This window comes from Alexandromys fortis, unplaced genomic scaffold (assembly GCF_014885135.2).
Source record: "Alexandromys fortis isolate MF-2015 unplaced genomic scaffold, M_Fortis_MF-2015_v1.1 scaffold_194, whole genome shotgun sequence".
Classification (NCBI taxonomy): domain Eukaryota; kingdom Metazoa; phylum Chordata; class Mammalia; order Rodentia; family Cricetidae; genus Alexandromys; species Alexandromys fortis.
Genome location: NW_026068075.1, coordinates 1724498 through 1733897, shown reverse-complemented (window position 1 = coordinate 1733897; position 9400 = coordinate 1724498). Strand labels below are relative to the sequence as shown.

The 9400-nt window shown below is 40.4% G+C and overlaps 2 long non-coding RNA genes across 2 annotated transcripts; both read right to left on the bottom strand.

The window, feature by feature from the left end:
* Positions 1-343: 343 nt before the first annotated feature.
* Positions 344-3057, bottom strand: LOC126488283 (uncharacterized). Its single transcript, XR_007588632.1, has 3 exons — positions 3027-3057; positions 2723-2766; positions 344-424 (listed from the first exon to the last, which is right to left on the bottom strand). It is a non-coding gene; the product is annotated as an uncharacterized lncRNA (long non-coding RNA).
* A 314-nt stretch (positions 3058-3371) lies between these two features.
* Positions 3372-7083, bottom strand: LOC126488284 (uncharacterized). Its single transcript, XR_007588633.1, has 3 exons — positions 7027-7083; positions 4067-4103; positions 3372-3427 (listed from the first exon to the last, which is right to left on the bottom strand). It is a non-coding gene; the product is annotated as an uncharacterized lncRNA (long non-coding RNA).
* Positions 7084-9400: the final 2317 nt, after the last annotated feature.

The following is a 9400-nucleotide window of genomic DNA, read 5'->3' as shown; positions in this document are numbered from 1 at the left end:
CTCTTAGGACTGGAAGGTGAGAGGAGAGGGTGAATTGGGGAGTGGGAGGGAAGTGGGAGGAGGGGAGGAAGTGGAAATTTTGAATGGTATTATTTATAAAGCAATAAAAATAAAAAAAACAGAAGTCAGAGAAAAAGTGGCAAACAAAAAAGAAAAAAATGCAGCTTTGCTGTATATACATTTATATTAAACAAGTACCTCTTATAGTCTCTACTTTTAGATGTGATTTTAATAAGCATTCACATAAGCTTTCAAATATTCACCTCTAATTATTTTGTTTTATCAGTCAAAAAAAAATAGGCTTATTACAATGCTTCTCCTCCATGGTTCTCATATAATCTTACCTCTTTAAGAATCTTGAGAAAGACAGACACTCGGCACAGGTGGAAACAGTGAAGTGAGAACTGTTGGAAAGAGACCAAACCTAGACAAGAAAAAAAATTCTGAGTAGCAGGCCACAGACGCCCCTTTGTGCATTATAAATAGGCCACAGATGCCTCTTTGTGCATTATAAATCCTCACCACATTTTGTTTAAATGACGGTATCAGCAGGTACTTCTTGCCCTTCATTATCTAGTGGAGTGCTTGCCCAGATATTGATGACTACATTAACAGGACCTCCAAGCTAACTATGAGGAAAAAACTCAAATGAAAGCACCTAAGTCTGCTGTTTAAGAATTAAGCAGCATAAGGCTTTCTGAAGACACCTTCTATTTTACATGTACAACCTCAGGAACTTGGCAAACTTAGCCATGATGTGCCAACCTTATCAGCTACTCGTAGGCCTTGGGCACAACTTTTTAAATTATATGTTCCAAAGAAACAAAGAATGCTTTTGCCCCTTTCAAAGCCTCAAGTAGACCTGTTCCACCCATAAGAGGCAGCAAATTCCCAGAGTCAAACTCAGACACTAAGACTATAATATGAAGTAGGCAAAATAAACTTCTTTTCCCAAGTTTGCATTCCCATAGAAAGACCTTGGCTGACTCTGCAATCAAGCTTCACAAAAAAAGGGCAAAGTTCCTCAGTCTTTTTCCTGCTTCTAAACATGCTGTTCCCAAAATCATAATATAACTTATCTGCATATGTCACACAACTTTTAAAATTCCACACAGCATAATGCTCTTTAGATCAGTTGCTTTAACCAAAAAAGAAAAAAAAATTAAAATAGAATCTTCTAAGTTCAATGAGTCACTATATCTTTCCCTAAATATCTATAGAACATTAATTAGAGTTTAGAAATAAGAAATGAAGTCAGGCCAGGAGGCGGTGGCTCACGCCTTTAATCCCAGCACTCAGGAGGCAGAGGCAGGAGGATCTCTGTGAGTTCGAGACCAGCCTGGTCTCCAAGAGCTAGTTCCAGGACAGGCTCCAAAGCTATAGAGAAACCCTGTCTCGAAAAACAAAAACAAAACAAAAACAAAAAACAAAAAAACAACAACAACAAAAAAAAAGAAATGAAGTCGGACACTTGAATAAGAAAGTATAAATTTGGATTTAAAAAAGTGTATCATCTTCTTAGAACTAATACGGGTATTTCATAAAATCATTAGTTGGAGTAACACCAAAATGTTCAGAGTGCTCATGACTAGATATCTGAACTGTAGACAATTTAAAATGGATTCAGTGCTGCTCAGAACTTACTCAAATGAACAATGGTGTCTCTCTTCTTATATCTGTATTCAGCTATGTCGTGATAATTGTCTGAAATTACGCAGTGTGAGAGTACTTACATCTGGGGAACTGGAAAAAAATCCCACATATCTGATTTTTCCTTTCCTATAGGAAAGCCAATTGTTTTTTAAATTATTACTTTTTATAGTCTCTAGACTTTCCTCATAAGCACGTATTGCAATTATAATTTGGAGGTTATTTTTAAAGGAAAAATTGAGCCTATTAACTTCTGTGTAAATAATGCTTTTTCCTAAAGTACGATGAAAAAGCCCTTTCTCCTCCATAAAAGAGCCATTATCCATAGGCTTGACCTAAAATTACCCATGCAATCTAAACTCTGGTACTCATAGAAACAAGCAGCATGAAAACACATTTCATCTAAGTAAAGGTTTCAGGGAGAAAACGCACACCATGCATTAGCACATTAAAATTTCAAATAATTGGGAACCACTTACAAAGCGGACCACGTTCTGGGGAAAGGGAAAGGTCTGAACTGCTTGGTGTCTAGGAGCCACACTGTACCCCAAGTTTCACTATTCCTATGCTGTCCAGATTCTCAAGATATCACCCAAGGAGAGATGAACTATTTCATATTCTTCAACTTTATGACTATTTTTGAATGCTAATACTTAAGGTAATTACCCACTAAGCTACTCTCGAGTTTTTCTTCAGAATCTCCCAATGAAGAGATATAAGATAACTGTGCAGTAAGTACAGAAACTTCATTTAAAAAGAGACAATATCCCAGCTATTAGTTATGGATGGGTAAATAAGTTAGCACCGATATCATACCACTTCATGAAGGAACATCTTCCTTTGGCACCAGGTATATATGTGGAAAGCACACACACACACACGCATACAGATCACGCGAACAAATTGAATGAGTAAGTTTTTAAAAAGAATTTTGATTAAGTTACTGTATACTTAGCCAGAAAATTGAAAATAAAAATAAAATCAAGTTCAAACACAGAACCTCTATACACCTGGAAAAAAAAAAACTCAAACAGTAAGTTGAGTTTAAAAAACATACACACAAAGTACTTACCAATCAAGCCCTAGGCTTTGCCACTGTATGAAACAGAGACCGGCCTAAACAGGAAGAAAAAAGAGCATTTGTTATATAGAATAAATGTTCAGTGAAATCTACTTGACACTGATTTTTTTTGTCATATTCCACCAAATCCATTCATCCCTCCGTGTTTCTTTCACGTGAAATCGGAGACACGGGGAGGAGTGTGGATACCTTAGCATTCAGACCACAAATCCTTCCCACAGATGCCCGAATTCACTGACAATTTTTAACAAAGGCTTAAAATGTAGAAATGTATGTTAGAAACCAGCTGACTTACCAGACTGTTCAAAAACCCTACAGTGAAAATAAGCTAAACGACTTTTAGACTCCCAGAATGCTTTACAATATCAGCAACATCTGCAAAAGAAATGGAAGGGTCAAGGTCTGCAGAGTTGGCCTATTTGTTACTTACAATGCTTGTATATGCTACCTGGACATCTATACCAAATATCCACTATGAATGGGATAGACGAAAAAGCTCCCATATCTGCTATCACCCATCTGTTGCATAGGTTCTGTATCTTTCCTTGCTCCCATCTCAGAACTAGAAATGGTTTCACGTTATCTTGCAAATCACATTGTAATACCCTAGAGGTGGTACCTGAGCAGCACTCCCGCACTCTCCTGATTCCTGCAGCTTCTTTTACAGTCCACTCCAGGCAGTTCTTCCACTGTCACCTAGCTTTCCAAAAACAAACAAACAAAAGAAAATTTTTTGATTTAAACCTCAAAGTCCATTCTTGAGAAACGAGAACAGTATGATGTTAATGTGTCTCAGGGGCAGCCACAGAACACAAGAAGGTAAGTAGTAACTGGAAAAGGATGCCTCTGCCTAATTAAAAGAATAGGTCTTAGGATTAGAGATGGCTCACAGGCCTTTACAGAGGACCAGAATTCAGTTCTCAGCACCCCTATCAGGCTGTTCACAATCAACTGTTAATTCCAGCTCCAGAGCATCCAACTACTCTTCTGACCTCCGTGGGCACCTCCACACATGCGCACATAAACAAATCCAAATCTTAGGGGCTAAAACGAATAGGCTGTATGGAATAACTCAGCAACTCTAGAGCAGTGCCTCTGTCACGGCTTGTACTTTGGATCTCTAGAGACTCAAGAAAAGAGTTTTAAGATCCTTTTAGTGATGCTACAGGGAATAGTTCAGAGCTAAATTAAGTCATCTTAAAAACGGGTTCCCATTCTGCCTTCCCTTTACACACCTGTAAGCAGGCCATGAAAGTAGTTTTTCACCATATTTTAAAGAAGGTTCTGCACTAACCTGTAAGAACATTCACGTGTCAATAGGTAGTCAAACATTACCTGGCTGGGACACTGGCACTCTTTCCCAGAGGAACTTCTGAAAGTGGATGGATGGGGAGACAGGAGGCAATCATGCAGAGAAAAAGAGAATAAGGTAAACAGCACATTCTATGTGACTATAAAATCAAAATTACTACACAGATTTTTTGACACTCCCTTCAAAATAAACGTCCCATTTCCTAAACCCTTCATACCTTTTATAAACAAAAGCAAAAAGAAATTTTAAGCCTACCAACAATTCACCATTCTGATTAAAAATCTGGGTGGAGAATACCTGAAAAACAAAGACAGCAGTAAAGGCTGGCAAAATGGCTCAGCAGGAAGTACCACTTGTCACCAAGCCTGCCAACCTGCACTTCATCCTGAGGGGCCCTACATGGTAGGAGGGAGTGACTCCCACAAACTGTTCTCTGACCTCTTACACGTGCCATGGCATACACTTACACAAAACACACACACACACACACACACAAATATTTTTAAAGTGTTCAGTAAAGCCACTTAGCTACAAAAACAATATACATAACTCAACTCCAAATCAAGAATAAAACATGTAGCTGGGCATGGTGACACACACTTTCAATTCCAGCACTCCAGTCAGAAGGAGAGGCAGGATGAATCCCTATGAGTTAAAGCTAATCCTGTCTACATAGCACGTTACAGACCCGTCAGGGCTACAGAGTGGGGCACACTAGATGCTAATAATCTCAGTCCAAAAGAGACCAGTCTGGGCTATATATATATATATACAAAACTGTTTCTTTACAAAAGGGGGGGTGACCAAAACCAACGACTCTGAACAAAGCATAATCTGAAAATGTTGTTAAATTTAATTTAATTATGTTAAACCTACAATTCCATATGCTGACTTTAAAAAGTAATTTTAAATGCCTAAAAGCATTGATATGAGGCCAGGCGGTGGTGGCACACACCTTTAATCCCAGCACTCGGGAGGCAGAGGCAGGCGGATCTCTGTGAGGCCAGTCTGGACTACAAGAGCTAGTTCCAGGACAGGAAACAAAAAGCTACGGAGAAACCCTGTCTCAAAAAATCAAAAAAAATTGATATGAATCCATACATGCACACACACATACCCCACATACACAAATGAACACACACATACAAACAATAAGAAACATAATTTATGTAAATGCCTCACATATTTCTAAGTAAAAACCCATCAGACTAGAGGTACAACTGAATTATAAAATTCTACCACTAAAATATAAATTAATAGAACAGAAACTTTTCTGATTTTTTAAAATCACTGTACGAGAAGACTGATGGCAAAATTAAAACACAAAGTGGCATTAACAAATGAGAGAGACTCATGAAATTCACAGACAACTAGCTATCACATATTAATTATCCTAAATTTTAGATCAATCCCTCAGAGTATGATTTTTTTTTCTTCTTTCCTGTTTGAAAATATGCCAGGGCCGTTACACAGAGAAACTGTGTCTCAAAAAATAAAAAATAACCCCACAAAATAACAAAAAAGAAAAAAATAAGAGCAGCAACCTAAGATCCTGCTCAACCAAGTTGATTCCCTCCCACCTTTTCTGGTTTTTAAGACGATGCTTGGTTATTGAGGCCAGACAGAGCGCAAACTTGTTACATTATACTGTTCCCTCCTCACCCTGGACATGCTTCTTAATAGCCAAGAAAACAAGCATCTCACTGGATTTTCCCACTTTTAATTTGAAAATGCTACCAAACTATAAAACCATACACAAGAAGATCCAAAATCAATAATTAACCAAATAAAATAAAGAAAATTAGGTTGTAATGGTGAGAGCCTAACAATGCAACCCAATTCAGCAGAGTCTCAAAGCATATGACCTTATAAGCCAACCTTATCTTTTAAAAAATTCCTTATTTTTACTTGTATAGGTGTTTTGTCTGCTTGTCTATATATACCATGCATTTAGTACCCACAGAGGCCTGAAGGGGACAAGCAATTCCTTGGGACTGGCGTTACAATCAGTCTGTGTACCCCATACCTTCAGTACCCACCAGAGGCCAGAAGGGAGCAACATATCCCTTGTGACTGAAGTTGTGGCCAGTTAGCCACCCTGTGGGTGCTGGGAATCAAGCCTGGGTTCTTCTATGAGCACTCAGCAGTGCTTAACCTGAGACACCCTCTTCCCCGCACCATCTACATACTTTATTATATTTTTTGAGACTGAGTCTCGTGTAGTTCAGGCTGGCCTTGCACTCACCACGTAGGTGAGGATGCCCTTAAAACCTCTGTTTAACACTTTTGCCAGCACCTTTCAAAGGCTGGGATTCTGGGCATTCCCGCTTTAAGCATTAGGAGTTCAACCTAATGGCTAGCCTGTCTCCTAGCCATTAAAAAGAAAAAATTAGAAAAGAGGCAGTGGTGGCACGTACCTCTAATCCCAGCATCTGGGAGGCAGAGGCAGGTGGATCTCTGAGTTTGAGGCCAGCCTGGTCTATAGAGTGAGTTACAATACAGCCAAGAACACAGAGAACCCTATCTCAGAAAAAAAAGGGGGGGGTGGCGGCTACAGAGAAACCCTATCTCAAAAAAAAATGTTTTTAAATGAGTAAAGTGGGCTTCATTATATTTTCTCACATATAAACTCTTACAAAAAATATACATTACTATTCTCCTACATAACTGAACTTTTAGTATTACCAAAGTATATTATTCGAGGTAGACATTTACAAAGCACATACGAAGCCTAGCAGTGACACCTTTAGTCCCAGCACTCGGGAGGCAGAGGCACGTGGATCTCTGTGAGTTCGAGTCCAGCCTGGTCTATAGAGCTAGTTCCACGACAGTTAGGGCTGTTAAACAGAGAAACCTTCTCTCAAAAAACTAAAAAAAAAAAAAAAAAAAACACATAAATAAGCACATACTACATATGACTAGGAGATAAACATTATATATAAATTATATGTATAAAATATAACCCATGAGAATTAAAATAAACCTTAAAACTGCTTCTAGACGCCGCTCCTATCGAGGCTTCCTGGTCGGTTGATGCTCCGGGTCCGCGCTCCTGGTCTCGGCGATCCCGGCTCACGGCTTCTGGAAGCTTCTCCGACTCAAGATTCCGCTTCACCACTCCTTGTCACCTTTCTGTCGACTTGCTGTCCCGTGTTTGCCTCAGGGGCTTACTACCCCCTCAGCTTTCTGGAACAAAGAGCGTCCCGAACACCACACTCCAAAAGCGAGGACAAAATGGGGGACTCGCTGCGTGCGCATCCGCTTTTATAGACAGTTTATGGCCCCACCTCCACAGATCTTGATTGGTTGTGGCTAAGATGATTGACAGAGATAACGTCTAATCACATGTTCTCTTTAATAGAGAACCTGCTTAATATAGATACTTACTCCTCATTGGTAAAAAGTGTTTGCATTTAAATCCATCTGACTGCTGCCGCTCTAAGAATTGTGGGAAAAGCAAAGTGAAACCCACTGTGAGGTAATTCATGTTCCATACGCTGATTGGTTCTCGCCAAATTAAAAAACCCCACGAGGCGCGCTCTCGCTCGAGATGACTTCATGTTATTGTCTTTTACAGAGAGTTCTTTCCCGGCCGTTTCTGCCTTTAGCCGTTACAATTGCGCCAGATGCCTGACTCCTTTCCCCGTTTTCTGCCTTAGCCGTTACTATCACACCAGCTGCCTGGCCGTGACTGGTTTGGGGGGAGCAGGAGTACTGAGGGACAAGTAATGGAACTTGAGACCACTGGAAAAAAGATCCCCAGACTTATTACAGTTTATAATTACCAAACTTAATAATAACTGCTCGCACGGCCACGGACTCTAAGGCAAATCAGAGGCACGCCTTACCTAAGTGGGTGGAGGAAAGGTTGTGGGGTTTTGGGTATTCATTTATTTATTATTCCCCCCCCCAGACACGGTTTCTCTGTAGCTTTGGAGCCTGTCCTGGAAGTCGCTCTGTTGGCCAGGCTGGCCTCAAACTCATAGAGATCCACTTGCCTCTGCCTCCTGAGTGCTGGAATTAAAGGCGTGGTTTTTCAAAATGAAAAGCATAATTACTCCACCATGGCAGAATTTACAGCTATGTGAGGAACTGCCTTGCCCCCCCCATATGACTAACTGCTTCACTCACTTGCTCTGCCTATAGTGATAAATGAGTTTATAGAAGTCAGAGGTTAATCATTTCACCACAGGTACATAATTCTGAAGGTTGGGATTTTTAATAATTTAGGTCAGGGTCCCACAGCTACTAAAGTGGTTGCTTGGAGTAATTATCTGTCCTGTCCCTTTAAGAGACAAGTCATGCCCCCACCCCCACCCCTGTCTGTGGAGGCAAGCTGATCTTCTGCTTCTGAGCCCTTCCCTTTTATGTTTTTCTCCCAGAGAGGTAGCTGCTGGTGTGGCTCTGCTCCTCCCCTCCCCTGGCTGTTTCTCTCTCTCTCTCTCTCTCTCTCTCTCTCTCTCTCTCTCTCTCTCTCTCTCTCCTCTCTCTCTCTTTCTCTCTCGCTCTCTCTCTGCCTCTCTCTCTTTCTCTCTCTGCCTTTCTCTCTGCTCTTCTCCCCTTCTCTCCTTTCCCTTCCATAATACACTAAATAAATATACAAAAGCTCACTATCCTCGTGGAACTCTCTTGCTGTCCCTTGCGGCCACTTAGGGAACTTTGAAGTTCCTGCCTGGGACTGGCTGCTCTCGGGACCCACTGCCTGCTGCCTGCCACCACTTCGGGAGACCTGTGGCATGATCTCATAGCTCATTACCTGTTACAGCCACTTGGGGATCCGCAGGATTTTACTTTTACCATTATACCTGGTATAAAATGAAGTTTGCTCACCATCACTTCAGTGAGCAGTCTGCTGGATGTTGTGGATGTTACAAAATTCTGTGTAGCCCAAGGTAAAAAAAAAAAAATCAGTAAATGTGTCCCTGGCCAGAAGTTGTGGCACACACCTTTAATTCCAGCACTTTGGAGGCAGAGGCAGAAAGATCTCTATGAGTTCAAGGCCAGCCTGGTCTACAGAGTAAGTTCTAAGACAGCTAGAGCTATTACACAGAGAAACCCTGTCTCAAAAAACTGAAACAAACAAACGAATAAACAAAACCAGATAGAAAGCTTGGTTTAAAAAAATTCAAAAATCCCCTGGACCCTGGACTGTTCAGAACCAGAAATTTAACTTATAAAATAATAAATAATGTTTCATATGAACTGTAAGAAACTGCCACAACTAGAAACTTGAGGGGTGGAGTGTGGAATTAAGTGAGAGAATTAGACTAACGCATCTCTACAGTTTTGGGGTATAGTGTGCTCACTAAGGTATGCTGATTCAGTTCTTTTTTTTTTGTTTAACCCTTTCAAAAACC